We start from the raw sequence: 22,144 nt of genomic DNA, 5'->3' as shown, positions 1-22,144 counted from the left end.
TACCTAACCTAAAGTGATTTAAATTGTTCGTCATGTTAAAATTATATAGGACGACCACTTTTAGTTTCCATATTATTATTGCCCGAAGACTGCATGTAAATGTGTCACCCCACAATATGAAATACATGAAAATGAGATAGAATTTTCTATAATAATGCGTACCTATGGTTGTGTAAAGGAATTCATTAAAGCATACCTCTGTACGGCTGTACTTCATCGCTATTTAATTATAAACTTTATAAATAAACGATTTCATGATATATTTTAGATCTTACAACTCATATGATTTAATATTTTTTTAAAACCTGGATAAACATAATCTGCATTTTAGATATCGTTTAACTGTTGAGCATTTTATTGGTCAAAAATGTTTTACCAAGGAATAAATGTACAACAGTAGCTTTTTGATGTTAATTAAAATTCATAATATTAATAACTCCGTCGCTTCCTGTATATAATTCTATTCACCTATACAAACGTTGAAAAAAAAATAATCTTTTAGAATAATCATTGATTATAAATACCTAGTAATTATATTAATAAATAGACACCTAGTATTGTTTAAAAATAACAATCGTCGACAGAACATCGTTATCTGGTCGCATAATATCGATGGCCTGATGACTACTAGAAGGAAATTATTGAGATTTAAGGTTATTTTTTAATATAGCAAGTAAAGACGATATTATGCAAATATAAATACAATTTGAGGCGGGTTGATTTGATGCGAGTAGAGTGTAAAAAAAAGGCCTTAATAGACTTGAAGCGAATGGATAATATAAACTATACAAAGGAACGTAACAATTAATTAAAATACTCGAATACCGCACTGGCGGTAATTTGAATTCGTAAACTATTTGGAAATGAAGAGAGGAATTTTTAGACCAACATTAATGAATTTATGTTAAATATTATTTTGTAGCAGCTGAATATTTATGGTTTTCGTGCGTGTAGGTATAGGTGTAAGTACCACCACACATATACCTACCTTATGTATATAATAATATAATGTTTAACTATATAGTATATCATAAATAAATTTAGAACTATACACCTAGGTAAACATTATATTATAGTATAAATCCGATTGTCGAATGTCATATATTATTAATTATTATAAATAATAATTTATGTACACCCATACAATTCATTGACGGACAAACAGTCGTGTATGCATCGACAATTAAAAAAATTAAAATAACATATTTTTAACGAATGCGTTGACACGTCGATTAATATGTTGCAAATATTAAAAAAAAAAAAAATTCTAGTGTGTACGGTGTACCTACACGTCGTGTTTACGAAATAGACGCGTCATAAATATTATGCAAATTGTTTTATTCGATTTAATATATATTTAGACACGCGCGTGCATATAATATGATACAATATAATTTAAAAAAACAACTAGTAATTATTTTATAATTTTAATTAAAACGATCGAAAGTCTATACTCTATACGATCAAGCGTGGAATAGAATCCGTTGGTTCTGCAAACATCGTGCGTGACCAGTGTTGAACTTATGCATAAAGTATAAATAAAATCAGGGGCGCTATTTCATAATATCTTTTGGTTATAACTTATAGATATCCGCTGGCTGCAACTCGTATAATACCCATTCAACAATTACATATTTAGTATTGACCTTATCTTAGGGATGCTAAGCACACCCAAGCCCAGTGGTGTCATTTGAGGGAGGGGGGCAGAGTGAGCATTTACCCCCCTTTTCATTAACGGACTGGGTATAGGCTAGCTCTGGGCCTTCATATATATGGCCAAAAAGGTTATATTTTTTTCCCTCCACAAATATATTAATTATTTAGTCATTGTCATCCCTAAAAATAATAAGTTATTTATGCCTAAGAGTAACCTATGAGAAGGCTACTTGTATTGAAATAAAAATGTAATTTAATTGTTAGCAAGTGGTTTTTTTTCAGTTTTATTATGGGCCTGTCAAAAATTTCCCCCCTCTCAAAAACTGAAATTAAATGAATAAAAATGTAAAAATTAAGTACGAACATAGTAGTATTAGGTATACTATATTTATCATATATTAAAATATTAGATTATTAAATGGAAAATATAAAGATTGTAATGTTCGAGCGTAGCGAGAAAAAAAACTCTTATAATAATATTATTATATTGGTCTGCTGAATGTTGTTAGCATACCTTTCAAAAAGTTGAAATGTCGCCTCTGAATCAAACAAATATTATAGTTCACAATTTATTTAATTTTTTTTTTTTATGTTTTCTCGTAACACGCAACACGCTAATATACTGATAACACTATTTTATAAAATTAAAAAAAAAAAGGCCTATGGGGATCTGACCCCCACTTCACCCCCTTGTATACACCCCTACAGTCGTGTAGAAAAACAACATTATACTCGGTCTATAATACCATAAGATATTAATTGAAAGCAATCACAATTCACAACCTCGCAATAATGTTCTCTTGTTCTCTTTTTTATCTACTTTTTATGTAGATGCTTATTTGAAAATAATATATAAGTTTCAAGTTGCTCTATCTAAAAATCAATTTACAACCAACCTAGTTAGGTAGTAATAATTGGTACTTTGAAACGTAAATTTCGTATTTCCTCAAAACTTTTCTTTACCTCAGTGAAAAACTACAGACGGCTGATTTTTTTTTTATTCAAGCCCGGTTTTAATCGATTAACCATTCGGCTTTTGATTTTCGAATGTGATTTACATTAAAAAAATTACATTTTCCTAAATAAATAGGTAAAATATATTTTCTACCTCTCTTTCGATTTACCTACCTAAGTTTAATTTTTATCTTTCTACTTTTTATATTATTATGGAAAAATTTGACGATAAAGTAAGTATATTATAATTATGTGAATCATCGAAAACGTTTCATAGTAGGTAGTAGATACTTTAATACTTATTAGTGTAGACGCCTAGACGTGTATTGTGTATACCGTCATACGGGCCATTGTCGTTACTCGTTAGTCGTTACCTATACGAAAACAAAATTGTATAAAATATCATATTCATTTTGGGGCAAGATATCTAAAAAAAAGTATCTGGATACCTCCTGATGCAATATCCTTTTAGTTCAAGTATATATAGCTCCTTGATACTTGATACTTTTAGAATTAATAAAAAATTCAAGATTTTCTAAAAAAGTTGTTGAATATTTTTCATCGTAGTACATATACAAAAAAAAGACCAAAATTAAAAATTTGCTTTTTATTATACCTACACTAACAAAAAAAAAAAAAATAAACAAATAGTTTTTGGAACATTTTCACTGAAGGGCTTCAAAGAAAAAATGTCGTCGCAAAATATCTTATGCATATTTTCCCTTTAAAATCTGTATTACGATACACATTCACATGTATAATATTACTATAATATTATCTTCGACACTGCTCGTTGACTCAGGTAATATCTGCAATAATATTATAATATCGTCGTGACTTATTACAATAACGCATAATTACTGTTATTATTAAAAAGGTGGGTAAGTAGATATCGCTCTGCTGTACAGTAGGTTACAAGTGGGTCACTGTAATGGATGGTGTTAAATTTGAATTCAATGATATAATATCATTGTATAAGAAAAACGATTCTGAGCGAAAACGGTCAGTCAGCCTATGATATTACCAAGTATATTTGATGATATTATTGTGAATAAAGTAATTTATATATAAGCTATTTACGTGGAGCCTTGTTTTAAATTTTCAATCCTTAGCCATAAAAGTTAAACATTTTATACATTTTCAACTACAAAATAATTAATAAATTATAAATTTGATAAATGTTGTCAAAATTTGAACTTTAAATACTTATAAAAAAAAATTGTGCCTATGTATTTTTAATATTTTTCAACTGCTATTAGAACGATATATCAGGAGCCTTATATTATATTTTCACGCTTTTTTACCCAACAATTAAAATTTTATTGATATTTATAGAAAAAAAAACTAAAAAATATTGAAAACAGACTATGTCCGTAAACAGCTCAAAAAGAGTCAAAATATATTCAAAATTGTATGGTGTATAGAAAATGCTAAAATAAACATTCAATGCAATTTTCAAGTATCTACAGTCATTTGTTTTTTAATTACAATAAAATAAGAAAATTGTTACATAAGAAATCGAGTGAATATCAAATGTTGTAAAAATATAAATTTCAGACGCTCATAAAAATTTAATTTAAGTTTCTTGTAGACATTTTTTTTTGATAAAGGTAGACAAACTTATGAGTAATCTTATATTACATTTTCAAATCTTAGATTTAAAAAGAAAAATTTTTATGAATTCTCAACTCAAAATAATTTGCTAATTTTCGTGATTTTTCGGTATTTTGTCAAAATTTGAACTTTAAATGCTTATAAATAAAAACTGTGACTAAGGATTTTTAATTTTTTTCATCTGCCTTTGAAACAACAACCTAGGAGCCTTCAATTAAATTTTCAAGCTTTTTTACTCAACAGATAAAATTTTATTGGTATTTATAGAAAAAATGGAAATTGACAATGTCCGTAAACAGCTCAAAATAAGTCAAAATATTTGGAAAATTTTATGGTGTATAGGAAATGCAATTATAAACATTCAGTCAACATTTCATGTCCCTACGGTCATTTGTTTTAGAGTTACACGAAAAACCAAAATCGATTTTCTCAAAAACAGATTTTGCGTAAAAATTCCCGTTTTTTCTTAATTTTTATTTTGTTTTTCACGTCGCTTTTGAAAACTACTTGGAAATTTTTACTTTTAACCCCCCAAAGTACCAACTAGATTCACTTTCCTATCAGAAAACTTACTGTTGAAGAAAATCCAAGCACTTTTACTGTAAAATCAATACATTCATCGCTTCACTCAGAATCTAAAAAACACACATCATTGTAAAATCAAAATATTCATCGCTTCGCTCAGAATCTAAAATGTTTTGTCTTATATCAACAGAGGCGCGCGTGGTCCATATTTTTTATGAACATATCGCGCAGACGGCGCTTACACGTGACCGGCCTCGGCGTTATATTATTACTATCATATTATTAATATTATTATTATTGTCGTCGTCGTCGTTGTCTTGAGCATTGTCATCGAGAAAGAATAATGGACGAGAGATGAAAAATAGAAAACACGGAGCGGACTGCACACAAAAAAAAGCCACACTCATAACAACTGGAAAACGTGTGCGTATAATAAAAGACTCGGCGGCGGCGGTGACGGGTCGGCGGCCAATGGGGTGTCGCGAAAACGCGGTCCGCGCGCGCCGTCCGGACGCACACGACGAACAGTGAACGCACACCCCTTCGGCCGGCGGGACACGGGCGCGCGCGGCCGATCATCTCTCGCGCGGTCGTCGTCGTCGTCAACAGTGTTTACGATTGCCGTCGCGAATTCCTTCGCCGCCGCCGCCGTCGTCGTCTTCGCCGCCGCCACCGTCAAATGGCAGTTTGATTTTTCGCCTTAAAAAATAATATTGTCGTCGGCGTATTATAATAATAATAAATATTATTGTTATATTATTACCGTTAAAATATTATAGTTGTTGCACTGCACAGGTCAGTATAATATTAATAATAACAGTAGTACAATACATAGAGAGAATCTATATGCACACATTGGTCATTGACATACATATAACATTATTATCGGAGTATAATATTTAGGTGCGTTTGTGCATAATATTATAATAAGGTTATTGGTGGTGACTTTTTGGTTTTTTTTTTGTGCGTGTGATCGAACAGGGGAGCGACGGGGACATAATATTATACAGCACATTTAAGACTCCAACAAATCATCGGCCAATGACAATTAAACGATTCGTTGAAAATATAAATATTGTTTTATAGATATTTGCCTGCACAAGATCCATGTTCAAATTATTTTCTGTGTAAATTTTAAATATCGAAATACAGCTGGATATTGTAGGCACATTACAGTAAAAGTATGTGTCTTAAACACAGGTTAATCAGATTTACCAACAGTAAGGTAAACTACACGATTCTTTAGAGAAGTGGACCATTTAGATTAGATATGTATACCAATACCTACTTAGACAGGACGGTAACGTTTATAATCTAATAAAATAAGAACTGATCTCTTCTGAAATTTAAAACATTATAGAGTTTAATTTATCCTGATTTACTAAAGGAATAAATATTGCTTCAAACACCGTGTGTGTACGTTAAACAGAAATAAACAATTATTAATTGTTAATTAAGCACATAATATTTTTTTTAGGAACTAACCTTTATAAAATATCCATATATTAGGTATACTTAAAAATAAAAGTACTTACCTCTATTCAAAAATAAATCGATCCACGAGAAAACGCGTTTTCTTAAGTATGGCTAAACTGATTGTTTTCATCTTAAAACAATAAAAAGTCTTATAATATCGAACGGATCATATCTAAAGTTTTAATATTAAAATCTTTGACTCACACTTATTTTTAATATTTTCACGGAGACAAAAAAAATATTAAAACTTGAATTTGTTTGTTCCCGCACATCATTTAGAAAAGATAATATTCCGAAATATTCCATAAACGTTATAATAATCATCATATTTAGGGTTAGGTATATACTTATTGTACAAGTATAATACATCATAAAAGTACCTTTCTAGGCACAAATATTTAAGCGATACCTATCACATGTTTAAGACAAATTATTGAAGTTGGTATGGATATTTCAGATATTTAACAGGATGATTACAGTGGTTAAAAATTAAAATCTCTACGAAACGCGTTGAAAACAAATTATTTTCTATTAAAAAACAAATATATAATAAAATATACTAAGCATAATATTATCATCACCAACGTAACTATTTATGCAGCATAGCGTAACATGTAGGCAATATATTTATATATATAAGTATATTAGTGTGTAAAAGAACTGCAACGTTGTAAGAAAAATTCTAAATTGATTCAAGACATATTTTGTGAATCTTTTTTTATAAATTCATATTTACAGTTTTAGTACCTATACAATATTTTTTTATTTTTATTTATTTTTCAAGAAGATAATGAGCCCCACTGAACATTTTCGTGTGGGGGCCCAAATAATAATAATATGTGTTAGTGTTATGCTATTATTATAATAATATAATACCATATACCAGGTATACAATGTATATTGTAGATACAATTAGTTATAAAATATAATCAATGGTTATACGTGTACATTATAATATTTAATATAAGGACTATACTGAACCATATTTAGGGAGCGTATAGAGTGAAACGCACATTACCTATAATATTATAATATGTTGAATTATTAAGTTTTAGTTACCTATGTAGTTTTTTGATAATAATAATATTGTATTTATATTAATTAAAACCGACTAATTCACGGTTCGTTAGTACTTATAGTTAAATCGTATATTATTGCTAAACGAATTATCCAACAATAAAAACACGATGGAAATAATTGTGTCATCTTCAAAATGTACAAATGTAAATAACACATCCTTTAAACTAAACGCAACAAACTGAAAACAACCGAAATTATTAAAATACCATAATTGATTCATGCGTTAAGAAGTATAACGTGAAAACAAATGTGGGTTCGTAAAACCATTAAATAATTATATTAATTTTGTTATATAATACCAGTTGTCAACATATTTAAACATTTTCTCATAGGAGAAATTGGTAGAGCACTCGATAGTTTTTATGATAATAATAATATGCTCTCATTCCTATCAAACGATTACAAAGATAGTAAAATAAAAATAAATAATTGTCTGCTCACGAAACCAATAAGATGATTTTTATTAAGTATCTACATAATATTATATTTTATGAGAAAATGTTAACAATATTTATTATTCCAGAGTGGAGGGTCGAATGACGCAATCACACAAAAGAATATGTCTAAATACAACACATAGTTTACAATAGACCCTAGGCCGGTCTCGGACATGTTACATTCGTATATTTTCTTACGCGAAACGCTATGGGGTCGTGTTATTCAAATTCGATTCTAGTCACCGTGTATAGTATAATATTATACAACTACTAAACTACTATGTATTACATCATATTATTATTATATAATATTGTTGTACATATTATTTATTTAGCTTTTTTTAGTACTTACATTCCTTATTGTCTATATTATAAGTGATCTATAATATGACTATATCTAGAATCTGTATTATAGGTACCTAGGTTTTACATTTTTTTTTAACACGATTAAACCAATAATAATAATATTATATACGGCGTATATACGTGTCGGTGAATATATTATAATACAATAATATGACGTAATGATATGATACGATAACACCATTGATCTTGTCGATGATAGCTTACGAATCGATAGTAAATAATATTCATAAAAATCAAGATTGATAACTATAATAACTACATAATATAGCACATAGGGACGTATTTATTAAATTAACTCATCGTGCGAGCACCACGTTTTAAGCCGCGTTGAAGAGCATGGTACGCGGATATGATGTAAACGATTGAAGTGAAATGAACCAGTTGATATTTTGAGAAATGAGTCTTACTGGTATTTTCGCTTAGATGTTTTTATGTAATGTTGAATTTTTGTGTTTGAACATTTTTATAATAATAATATCATGTGAATATTGTTGTTTCTTATGAACCAGAGAGAATTTTTTATTATTATCTGCCGTACCTACTTGTGGGTAGTAGGTGTATACTTTATGAATTGTGTATTTTACTATTTTAGTGAAAAAGTACCTTATAGTAGCTTAGTACCTACCTTAAATTCACATAATAATATTGTGATAGGTACAACATTCATTCAGATTGTGTAATATAATAGTTCTAAATGTAAATAAAAATATACATATTATTGTTGTGTAACACAAAAATATATTATGAGTCGTCGTCGAATATACATATTATTAAAGTGTAATTCTGAATTCACTATTACGTCGATATAATATTTTAAGCAGCTTACCACTTGTATTATTTTTAATTACTGCAGGAGTTCCGTCTCGGTAACAAGACCGTATTTTATTGTTGCGGTGCACGGCATGTCATAATGTCAGCAAAAACACACTAGCCGCCGAGTTTATAATATATAATAATATTACTCCTAATAGTGGACGTTTTGCGGTGCCCAACTTGGCCGTTTTGCGTTTAGAAAGTTTAAAGTTAAAACGAAACAGAAATCACCCGAGAAGTAGTATAGGTACCTACTAGACCACCTCACCATCCCTCTGCAAGATCACGCGACAATATTAATTAATTTCTATGTTCAATTTATCCATGATTATTATGTTGCAACTCGGTGGCGAAGCTAGGATTTTTTTTCAAGGGGCTGATCACAGAGTTGGTTGAACTAGGGTCTCTTATAAGTTTGACATACTGATTGCGTGGTTTTATTTTAGGGTTTAGTTCCTGTATGGTTATACAAATTTTAATTTGCAGTAACTTTAATAGACCATAGAAAAAACTTTTGTTTTTTTATAAATTTTGGGAATTTCTACAGCCGGGGGTACACCCACCTACAGGTGCGGGGCACCCAGCACTCCCTGGCTACGCTACTGACACAACTGGATACGTACAGATGACAAATTAATATTTCATGGTAAGAGTTCTTAACAACACAACTACATATTATAATATAATCTATTAAGGTTTTGCTATTTTAGGTACTTGCCTCTATACATATTTATATGAGTATATTATACAAGTTTCATGTACGATATATTTTCTAAATATGTAAACATGTATTATTTTGTGGTAATATTTTTTAAAAAATAAAACAACTTCCTGTGATATTTGAAATCCCTCCCCTTAAATTACCATAACTTGCAACGCGTCTCAATAAGTCAACGGCATAATAGATGCGAGGATCAGAAGCTCGGAAAGAAATGTTTTTGATTTTTTTTTTTACTAATGAAACACCAATTAATTAATTTTGTAACCTCCAATTCATACATTTTATCGTTCACATTTGCTTCAGTCGCGTTTTTCAATATAATAGGTAGTAGGTACCTCGTTAAAAATTGATTTTTACTATGTGTTTTTTTTAATGTTTCATAAACGTGCTGATAAATAATAAATTAATGATGTCTATATAATTATATATAGGTACAAGCTCAATAATAGTATACAGAGTATGTGCGACTTTGTCACGGTTCAATTTAATTAGTGCGTAGAACCAAAAATTTATATTAAAATAAATATGGGTTTATTTAATTTGTACGACCTATAATTAATGCTAATTTTAAATTTTTACGACATTCCAGTTCACGCATGCTTAAATACACTTTTTGTTTGAGTGAACTATTTAAAAATATATATTGCCGCTGGTTTTATTAGTTTTTACAAAAATTTTGATGATAAAAATCATAGATATTTCAAGGTTTTTTTTTCATTTAAACCACGACTATTTAATTTTTAGTAAATTAATTAATGATTTTAATTACAGTAGTTGGACTACATTTAATTTATGAGAATCCATTTATTTGTACAATTTTTGGAACGAAAATTAATTATAGAATAAAATACATTAATCGTTAATTTTTAGTAACAGTTAATAGTTGTGAGGCAATTACAATTATTGATGAAAATTCAAAATATTAAAGGATTTAAAAATAAATAATGATCTTTGATTATAATCATTAACACTAATATAATTATTATGTATCAAGATTCGATACTTAATTATTTTAATAAATTTAAATTTAAACACTTGTTTGAAAAACAGTGACAAATCATCTTATAATTTTAAATATTTGTGTAAAACTGTTTAATTGAGTTAGTTACCTACCTAGGTGTTCAAGTAATTTAACTGTTAATAGAATCAATTGTGTGTCTTAAGCTGAGCGAGGAAATAATTACTTATATTATAATATATTATATTAATGAATAACAGTTGGTGATTTAATTTAGGCACATTACATCATATTAATACCATATTACCATATCAAGTGGGGTTTAGATGAGTTCCTAAAACGTATTAGTCTTTGTGGCCGGATTTTATTTTCATCATAAACTTAAACCATAAACTGTTCCACGGCGTATCATATAGGCAAGACTAGTACCTACACTACCGTGTTTATTATGTCACATTGAAATATTTGAAGTTGTCTCGCTATAATTTCCTAGGCATTTTATTTCAACACGTTAAGTTCTTAGATTGGGGGGAGGGGGTCTATTGGGTTTTATTTATCCAAAAAATAGAGTTAATTGACTTAAGTGAGTTGTCAAATCCTACAGATCAATTAATAGGTTGACGGCGGATAATCCATTAGTTTCTCGGAAATACATGAGCTGAGTCATGATTGGAATTGTGTAACTTACTCGAGTACCGTATCTTGTTGGAGTAGGTATAGTGTATTATTATCAGGGCAGTCAGTTTAATTTCCCAAAACAAACTGTAAAATATTGTAAAAATACACTTAGGTATGTTATGAAAACGAGTAAAATAATATGCAATAAAAATTAACGACTAGAGAATGGGAAAAATTCTGTTGCAAATTCAATACATTTTGTCAATCTTTCGACATTTATGTGTATCAAGAGCTCATAGTTATGTTTACTGCGTTTATGCTTTGAAGATAAAAGCATTATATTATGAGAAAATCAAAACGATTTCTGATAATCCGCGTCAATATTAAATTATTTAAACTCTTTAGGCTAATGCACTATAATTAAGCGTATTAATGTTGACCGATAACATAGTTTCATATTATGGTTTATGTTTCTACACGATTATTATGCGTATTAAAATAATAGCAATAATAGGCAAGGCACCTAATAGTTTTTATAGTTATTAACAAATGCCATTAAAACTCCACCGAAGTTACCCAATTATTTGAAAGGAATGGTATTAAATTTTCAATTATCTATATTTCCAAATGTTTATAGCTGTGTTTTATGGCATTACGCTTTATAGTTTATAGTGTTCATAGTAAACTGCAGTTTTAATTAGGTATATAAATAGTTCAAACATGAAGATTTTTGTAAACGGTGTGTGTAAATTTAGTGTTTAATTTTATAAAAAAAAATAATAACTAAAATGGACACATAAGCATTAAGCAATACAAATACTATTCAGTACCTTATTACTTCAGAAAAAAAAATCGTAGAAATATAGTTTTATTTTTTATGTATTCAATACGGCATTATATTGATTAAAAAATATTTCGTTCAACCACCAGAAAATTCATAGTATATGCGTCATACTATTGATATACATTTGTTTACGAATATACTTCAAAAAATACATTCCGACATATCACGTGCTATACATCAATGTGTATTATTTCCTCAAAACGTTCATTTTTTCTCTTTCAAAACTAACCACGCATTCGACACATCTTAAATATTACAATATATTCTTGGTCAACTCGAAACAGAAAAAAAAAATGACAAATAAAAAATATTTCATATTAATAATGTGTATTGTCATTTATTCTGATAACATCGAATAAAAATATAATATACAATTAAACAGTAACGAAATTCGAACACTGCAAGAACTGCAGTAGACCAAATTTAAGATAAATATTTTTATTCCTTAATATTTTTAGAATCAGCCGTAAAAGAAAAACATTTTGGACATTTTTTTCCCAACAAAATGGTTGTGAGTGGGCTCGTGTAGTGTGGGCGAATACAATATCTCGGTCACCAGATTGCAATCTCTATATATATTATTTATACGAAAAATATAATAACATATACAACCGTGTAATGCACATACATTGTGCACTCAACTTAAGTAGTTAAACTTTATTCAAACACATCGAGTATAATAAATTATAACCGGTAGTGGAAAATGTGTATTCATTTCCAGCGATCTTATTAAAATATTGTCATCATGAACTAAAACTCTTGAAATGGACACTTTACGTCTTATCATTGAAACGAATTACTGATAACGATTCTAAAATATACACAGGGCCTGCAGTATAGCTGGTGGTATTCAAAACGTTGCCACTCTGGCTTGCCAACAAGGGACTTACATTATTATTAAAGACCTGTGATAAACAATGGCCTATGTCCCATCGAGATTTTTTTTTTTTGAAGTAAGGCTTTGGCAACTGAGTTCATTAGCCTGTAACTGTGGAGGAGGGTGTGGTTGGTATTAGGACACGTGTATGTGTGGCAAGGATTCGTCACTAAAAAACCGGGTGGTTACCCATCCGAGAACTAGTGACATCGGCCGGTGCGTGCACTCAGAACACGATTCATGACTGAATGCAACACCGCACCACACCAAACTACCCTTCGTAATTTGAATGGATGTTTTTTTCGTAATAATCTTTGATATGTTTGTTAGCTTTAGATGATTATAAAAAGGTCTTTGTCTAAAATATATTTACTCAATATATTGTCGTGTCGAATAAATACACGTAATAATATAAAAACGATCATAATCGTCATTATAATATTATTTTATTTTTTTTTTTTTTATTGGGTAACCCGTGGCAACATAGGCCATTGGGTGTGGGGGAGGGCACTGTAGGTTTTTAAATTGGGTAGGTTGGTACACGTGTGTGTTGTGTTTTGGCAGAATTTCTAATGGGGCACCCGTAGGTTTCTGCCGTGCCCCAGGTGAGGGGATGGCGGCACTTGTTCTCCGGACACCATGACTTGCCCGAAGAAAAATGCCGCCCGCGGCCAAGGTATCGAACTCGGGTCAGCTGCGTCGCAGCCGACGCCTTAGTCCGCTTGGCCACTCCGTCACCCCTATAATATTATTATAATATACTCAAAAGTGTAAATTACTCTTCCTCAACTCAAGGTCTTTAGAAAATAACTCTATAACACTAAAATATATTATGGGCAATTGTCAGTTTTTTATTTTCTATTTGGTCAACAGAAACGTCAAAACAACTGCAATAACCGTAGAGTGAAAAGTTATAAATATTATAGTATTCATTATAATATTTATTTATTTATATAATATAATATAATATAATATAATATAAAACAATTATATCCTTTACAGTTGTTTTAAAATCTCCATATTTAATTTTATATAACATTTCCAGGTACCTACATGCAAAGAGCTTTGAACGAAATTATAGTTTTTGTTTTTGATATTATTTAGAACTATATTATGCAGATAACACGACTTTAGCGATACGACAAACATATAATTAATGTACGAACAGCAAACCTCCGCTGTCGACTTAATATATGAAAAGAAAAAGAAACGAATTAAAATATAAACGTTTTTAATAATTAAATCATCAGTCATTATATCCTCGTCCGGTTCACTCACTTCACCTTCACAGATTTACAGTGGTAAATTGTATACATTTCAAATTGAATGTGTTGCAGTCAACGTATTCAAAATGTAAATAGACTTCATTTAGAATCAGTGCAAATGAATCTCAGGCTCTATCACGGTAACTTGTAAATGAAAAGGTCTGCTTACGGTTTTCACTAATTTTCTAGTGGCTTGCGCATGACATTTTTTGATTTTAGAAAAATACCAATTGCCGGAAAATGCACAAAAATCGCATAATTGTTTAAACCTCAAATACCTTGCTCGTGCGCGGAACGTTAACAATTTAGTAAAATAAAATAAACTTGAATTATAGATATTGCTAATATTTTTATTATATAATAAATTTAAATGATAAAAACGCTGAAAAATATATATCCTATTAACTACCTATTAACTCGACTCACTAGTTTCGTAAAACCGAAGCGGTTTCATTTATTTCGTACAACCTACAGCATACTTGTAAATTGTAATTTCCTTTTTGTAAATTGAAAAAGATTAACTTAACTCGTAACGTTTGCCAATTACAAGTCCAGGCTATGGCAATGCTGCAGAGTCTGAAAGATCGTCTTCGACGCCCTCGTCAAATTAGTAATCATGGTTTACGTCCGCTGAAAATTTTCACAGGCGGATTTTATATCAGCGTTTTATCACAACATTTATTTTTTCTGTTTCTAATTAGGTAATATAATATATATATTTCATAATCTTGAAAGGTCAATTAAGTTTTGAAATTAATTTCTGAAATAATATTACACAGTACATACCTACTGCATTTTTCATACATAAACACACACACACACACACACACACACATATATATTACTATAGAATTAATCAAAGATAATATATCCATTACATCACAATTTTTTTTTTTAATTTCCCCGGGGTTTTATTTACTTAAATGACCCAAAGTTCTTTATAAATAATATGTTTAATAACTGTATATATTCTACATCCTGGATATACATTACATTGTATACATTACACGGCTGCCTTAATCTAAAATCTTCAACTAAGTCGTATGACTTACTAAACTAAGACGTCTGACGTCCTTGGATTGTCTAATAATTGGATGATGAATGGATCGAAATGGCGATCTAGTCTATCGTCTCGTATTTGCGACCAAACCTTTGGATTTCGTCTGCCATTTTAGGCAGCATCATATCACGGTGAATTGCGTTGTTTCTTTCAAACCGATAGGCTGCAGGAATAGTCCACATCACAAAATGAAAAAAATTGTTTTTATGTTTTAAATTTTAATGTTTGAATTCCTTATAAGTCGTTTTTCAGCCATTTTTGGTTCGGTAATGATAACAACAATTAACTCCGGACACACACCAACAAAGAACGCAATTTAAATAATTTTTAAAATAATTACAATAAATAAAAAATAGTATTGTTTCTTTATTTTCTTAATTCCGTATACTATCATAAAGCCCAATCATTTTAAAAATATTGAACGTCTTTCACAACTCTTTTTTACAAAAATTATATCGGTCATCGATATGAATATGTCTTTATATTACTATTATTTTATAAACTGTAAAACAGCAAACAAAGTAGGGTTTTTGGTAATATACTAAATAGGCCATATAGTCATCACAATTATCATGACGCAGTTTGGATAATAATCTCTGGGAAATGCCATTTGTATTTTTACTTAAAACCAACAAGAATAATATTATGTGGGAAACTATAAGTAGTATCGCTCTTTAAAAAGTACACGAGAATAAAACACTTTTTTTATTTAACATAATAATTTACAGTCAAGATAATAACGTTTTGACACAAAATATATCGAACAGTCATTTGACGTCACTGAATCCATCTGACTGATGAAAATAAATGGATACGCTCACTTATTAGTTATTACGTGACAAAGTACTTGCCGGAGTGATAGTTCTGGACAAAAACCCACTTATAACACCTTTGTCTTCACGTCAAACCAGATAGTATAATCCTTTAGTGAGGTGTTATGATGGTATAATAATATTCTAATACGTATCATTTAAATGAACCACGGCAAGATAAGCATACTAAATTATACTAATTTATACTAAATGTCATAACTCGAAATACGTCATTTGTATATAGTATTAAAATATTATCATAACACATATAAGCTACTATATTCAATAGTTGCATTCACAATCCAACATTTTCGTGAGCGCGTCAATCGTGGAATGTGTGCCTAGTGTTCTCCGATTTCTATGTCCAAGTTCATATCCATGTCCAATTTTATTTATGGATTTGATGTTAGATTTTGACGCGCTATTTCGTCTTGCAAGATGCTTCGTCCGTGTACTTAGATATTTTTACTATTTTATTTATACTGAAAGTATGTATAATAATATGTACGTGGCCTTTACTAATTAAAAACGTATACGAAAATATAATTCAAATTGAGTATAGTACAACATAATAATTGCAAAAGTTGTACTTTTTTTAAAACACAACTTTATTATTATACATTTGGTTAACAGTGATCTGAGCGTTGCGATTTTAGCACAAGTGAAACATCGAAGAAAATGTATACAATCAAATGTAATCTCTACATTTAATATGTAGGTAGATAAAATCTTGTAACTATTGGAGAGCCTTTTTTTTTTTTTTGGTAGCAAACATTCGATGTTTAAACTGGGTCCCAACTCCCAATATTTTAAATATGAACCACAGGCATAGATATTTGAAACAGGTCAAAGTTATTTTTATTTTTAAGAATCATTTACCGTTGTTCACTAGAGACCACGGTGAGGGGACAATATCCACCCTACCTTCAAAACTACTTTTGGTTTTAATCACTTTAATAATCATTTATCAAAACTCTTAACTACAGCTTTATTTAGTTGTAAAATTAGTTATGTTTGAACAGCGTAGTGAGTCATGTTTATTTTTTGTTTTTTGTTTGTGTGTTAGTTATTTCTTATTTTGTATTTTTTTAAGCGTTTTTTTACTGCAACTTTTACAGATTAAATCGGGTCGATTTTACGTATACTGAATTTTATTACAGACCGACTAGGTACCTACCTTTTTATTTCCCACTATTCCCGGATATATTACTTATTTATCCATATATATTTACAAAATAATAACTTAATCTATATAAAAAAAAAAAAAATACTTACAAAAATAGTTTAATTTACCAATCTAACTCAAAATATTTAGAGAAAAATTCTTCGTCGTCTTTCGATTCTTATATGACTAAACATTAACATTTGACTTTTAATTTTCCGATAACGCATCGCGCGTGTTAAATTCGTATTATAATTATTAACGGAATCAACAAGTATTTGTAGAAAATATTATATTCTGTCCCATTCAACTTTGTACTAAAACAGAAAATATATTGAAAGAAAATGCATTTTCGACATTTTCCGCAAATAATAAACTAATTTTGCAAACTGCAACTTTTTTCCCTAGAGCTTTAGCTAATTCTGTGTGTATGCCTGTTGATTTTTTTGATATGTCTCGGGATCGATTTAAGAATTAAATTTTGTATTTTGTGAAGATTTCGTTCTTTTTCCACTTAGTTCATGTATAATATTTTTATGTTTTTTTTTATCAGTATTGTACTATGTATTTTTATGTTGAAATGATTATACTCTGTTGTTCATTATAATACTAGATAGTTAACTATTGCTTATGGTTGTATTTGATCATCAAAAGTGCTTAAATGCCCATTTATGATGAAATACAAATAAATATAATGTTAATAATACAATAATAATACAATTGCATTAAAGGTAAACAGGTCTCACTTTTGTACCGCGTAGAGTATCGAATATTCTAACGAAAACATAAATTACAATTTATTATGATTCCTTGTAGGCCGGAAAACATATTTATCTGATTCAAAAACAGGAAAATAACAATGAAACTTCGATGTATTATTTTCATACTCACTTGCTAATTCGTACGATTACGAACTCGTAAAAACTCGGTAAACTGTATAGTTATGATAGTGTAATATTTGAATAGTATACGAATTCCGTTTTAATTTTTATTTTGTACACACGCAATAACGTCATTAACTTTTAGGCATTTTATCCGAAATTATACGCAAAATTCAATACACCAGCGTACCATTAATATTATATGTGTTGTTGGTATATTTACGTTTACGGACCATTAGTTGACATGAAAAAACGAAAGTTTCTGTGTTTCAAATTACATTGTTATCATTATAATCGGTCAACAAAAAAAAAAATTACAACTATACAAATCGTTATCGTAGATAGTTCAAAGTGAAATCTTCCATAATATTATATTGGAATTGTATTATTAAAAAAAGACATAAATGTAGGCGTATTAAAAGTTCTTCCTATATAATATCCATATAAATAGTAACATACCATTGTAACATTTTTTTTTACGGAGTTTAGTTTTTTTGATCTTGTGAATATCCGTTTCTAAACGAACTTAAATTATTTAAATATAATATATTATATTATGTACCTGCAGTGTATTGTAATACTTCAACATTTAAATGTTATAATGTTTGAATTGAATGAAAAACATAAAAGATAATGTGCTTGTTTGTTACTTTTTTCGTTAAACACTACATTTAATAATACACTTTTGCGGTGGTCGTTAAGTCTGAGTTTATATTCTAGTCTCGTATTTGTTCTTGAACTCACCAGATATATTCTAAAAATGTACCATCAACATATTGTGCTAAGTAAAACATAATAAAATACAAGCACTCTAAATGCTTCAATCTCGAAAACAAAATTATAATTATCATTCCGTTTTGCAACTCACACAAGATACACGAGTTATTGTCTTGTGAGAACCGTTTTAAGTTAAAGTGCGTATTTTTTTAAAAATGTTTTGAGATATTTTTATTAAAAATCAATAACAAGTTATTATTTGTCGTATTAATTTTATTTACAAATATATTTAATCGTTATACATTTGAAAACTAATATATCACTAACGCCGTTTCATATAATTATCTTATTAGAAAAAGTTTTTGAATTTGTATTCATATTTTTATATTCGATATAAAATAATCCAAGGTCGATGAATTTAATATATCTATACGTATATCTATGTTTAACTTACGTTTCTGACTGAAATAGTTTCTTATTTCAGTGATTTCTTATTTTTAATAAAGTCTTCAAGATATTTAGCTCAATATTTTATATGACAATTTAATTTTATATTTTTTGTTTACAATATTTTTTCAAGGGCCTCGTGTTGGCCAACCCTACGTTATTATACTGTACTATGTGCCAAGAAAATGTATTTATGATAATGGTTTTATATTGCTCGGCATGGATTTAAAAATATTTTGTACTCAATTCTAAAACAATAACAACAACCATTATATTATTATACTTGAGAGTATGATCATTGCTCATTGGTCATATTTATTTCATAATATATTATTAATGCATAGTATTTATGTTATGAGTTATTATGATAGTTAAATACTCATTCGTCCGTTTTAGAGCATCTACACTTATATAATAATAATAATAATAATAATAATATATACCTTTTAAGACTACTCCGAAAAATTAATACCAATTATGGGCACTAAAAAATGCTTATTACATGATACATTTAACGACTAGGGAATTTAATAAGTCGCATAGATAATACGTTTGCTCTGCGTGTAATAAAACTTGGTATTTTCAACATTAAAAACGAGTAAAAAACAAATAAAAAAAAAAAAAAAGATCGTGGACGGTAAAATATTGTTTGAAATCAACAAATATCTTAGAATAACCTTTATATCAATATTTTCATCTACAATAAGGATTTAATTCTCATTGCAGACTAATTAATAATAATCAATTCGATCTGAAACAGGCTCCACGGCAATACCTCCAAGCGACGTTGCGAAAACTTGCACATGGAAATTTTGGTTTTTTATGTCGAAAATTGACGTCATCTTCAAATATTAGTCTATCAGAATCATGATGTTTTCATTAGATACAAAACAAATATTTAAAAAAAAAAAACCCCTACCGTTTTAGTGTGATGTATGATGGTTATAATATTATATATCTTTTTAGTTAACACAACAATATTGTACCATCATTTGAATCCGACTGTCGACTGTGTAGTTGTTTAAGTGGAAAACGGTTCAAATTAAACGTACTTGAAATAAACGTTTGATTTTATTACGGTCTTAAGTAGGTACGTGAACCAATATCACTGGACTGTTAATCGTCCATTTTTAAATTAAATTAATTTGTTTACCGACATTTATTTTTATTTTTATTTGTATAAGTTGTGAATAGGAAACGGTCTGAGCAATTATTTTCCAAAGACAAATAATATTTAAGTATTTAACATGTAACTACTGTCTTAATTATCAAGCAATATAATATTATAGTATAACATTTACAAATCAAATGAGAAAAGTCGCTCTGCTAAAGATAGTACTTATGTATATTTTGAGTATACCTTCCCATTGAGTAGGAACTCATTTTTAAATAATGTGTTTAATTTTAATTCAATGATAAATCATTGCATACCTAAGAAAAACGATTCCTAGCAGAAACGATGTTTCTGACACTATTTATAAAGATATTTTACAATTTATTTACATTACTGTTAAGGCAAGTTGAATTTTTTTTCCCAAAATTATTGCATACATTTTATAAAAAATATTATAGTATAGTATAATATATTATTGTTATATTAACTTATGAGCCAATTACGAAGTACAGTAGAACAGTGCAACTAGGTTCGTGGTATAATGGTATGGATAGTTTAAAATTTAAATAAATATTTCATTGTGTATAGAAAATAATAATATATTATGTAATGACAAAATGTTTAAAGTACCTACATTGATATTTTTTGAATTAGAACATAATAACACCACACTCAAAGAAACTTAAAATTGAATACATATAAGAAGGAAAATAATTAAAGCACTCGCTCATCATGAAACTAGGAAAAAATAGCCTCCTTATCATACTAAAATCACTTATCTTAAAAATTGATTATGGTTCATTAATTTGAAATTCAGCCAAATTAAACGTCTTAATCATTATTGACCACTATTCATAACGAGTAAATCAGACTTTCCATAGAAACATTTCATGCAAGCCCGGTATCAAGTATCCTTTGAATTGCAGCTGAACATCCACTATATATTAGAAAAATAAATAATCCTAAGAAACAAGGCAAAAATCTCTCGGAAACAACATGGCTTCTCAAATATTTAGCACCTCTCCCAGACTCAGATCCTCAAAGAAACAAGACAAAATCATGGACACATACATCAAATTATGTAACACCTCAAATTGTCTCATCAATACTGAATTTTTTTCTCTTTTTACAATAAACTACTCCATTCTGGCAAAGATCTTCTGAAATCAGATTGCTACTTCATCACTTTTTTTAAAAAAAATAGCACTTCACACACAGTTATCATAGCAAACTTCAACGAAATTATACACACCAAATATCAGAACTTCAATCAAATATACACATACGCATCCAAAACCATACATTTAGTAACATTTGCTTTTTATATAAGCCATTAAAACTCTTCAAACTTCCTTTGGAAGCCAGCATCTTCACAACGAAATATCATTTTTTGCGTCGATCTTTGTCAAGATAACAGTGGAAAATAAAATTCTCATCATCAGTGACTCTTTGACTGCCCTCTTAGCTATTGATTCACCCTACCTCTCAATCAGTATAATCCAACAAATACACAACTATTGAATGGATTCCAAACTATTGAATTTATGTGGATACCTTCTCATACGTGCATCATAAATACTATATATTTTTTCATTAAGTACCCATATATTATATAGGTAATGAAAAAATAGATTAAACGAATCACTTCTCCTACATGGATATACATAACTGCTCTCTCATACCAAGACATAAAAAAAATATGATATACACATCACCAAGATGTGGCAAACACCTTGAAAGGATGCGA

General features: G+C 29.0%; 1 protein-coding gene across 1 annotated transcript in view; it reads left to right on the top strand.

Annotated features, from left to right (window-relative positions):
- Positions 1-5,289: 5,289 nt before the first annotated feature.
- LOC132943017 (thyrostimulin beta-5 subunit) overlaps positions 5,290-22,144 on the top strand; it is a 33,275-nt gene continuing 16,420 nt past the window's right edge. The window contains exon 1 of the mRNA XM_061011779.1: positions 5,290-5,544. The gene's annotated coding sequence lies outside the window, so the exon portion shown is untranslated. The remainder of the gene's footprint in view (positions 5,545-22,144) is intronic.

The sequence above is a fragment of the Metopolophium dirhodum genome, chromosome 4 (genome assembly GCF_019925205.1).
Source record: "Metopolophium dirhodum isolate CAU chromosome 4, ASM1992520v1, whole genome shotgun sequence".
In the NCBI taxonomy this organism is placed as follows: domain Eukaryota; kingdom Metazoa; phylum Arthropoda; class Insecta; order Hemiptera; family Aphididae; genus Metopolophium; species Metopolophium dirhodum.
The sequence above is the reverse complement of the archived record's forward strand: the minus strand, read 5'-3'. Positions and strand labels throughout refer to the sequence as shown.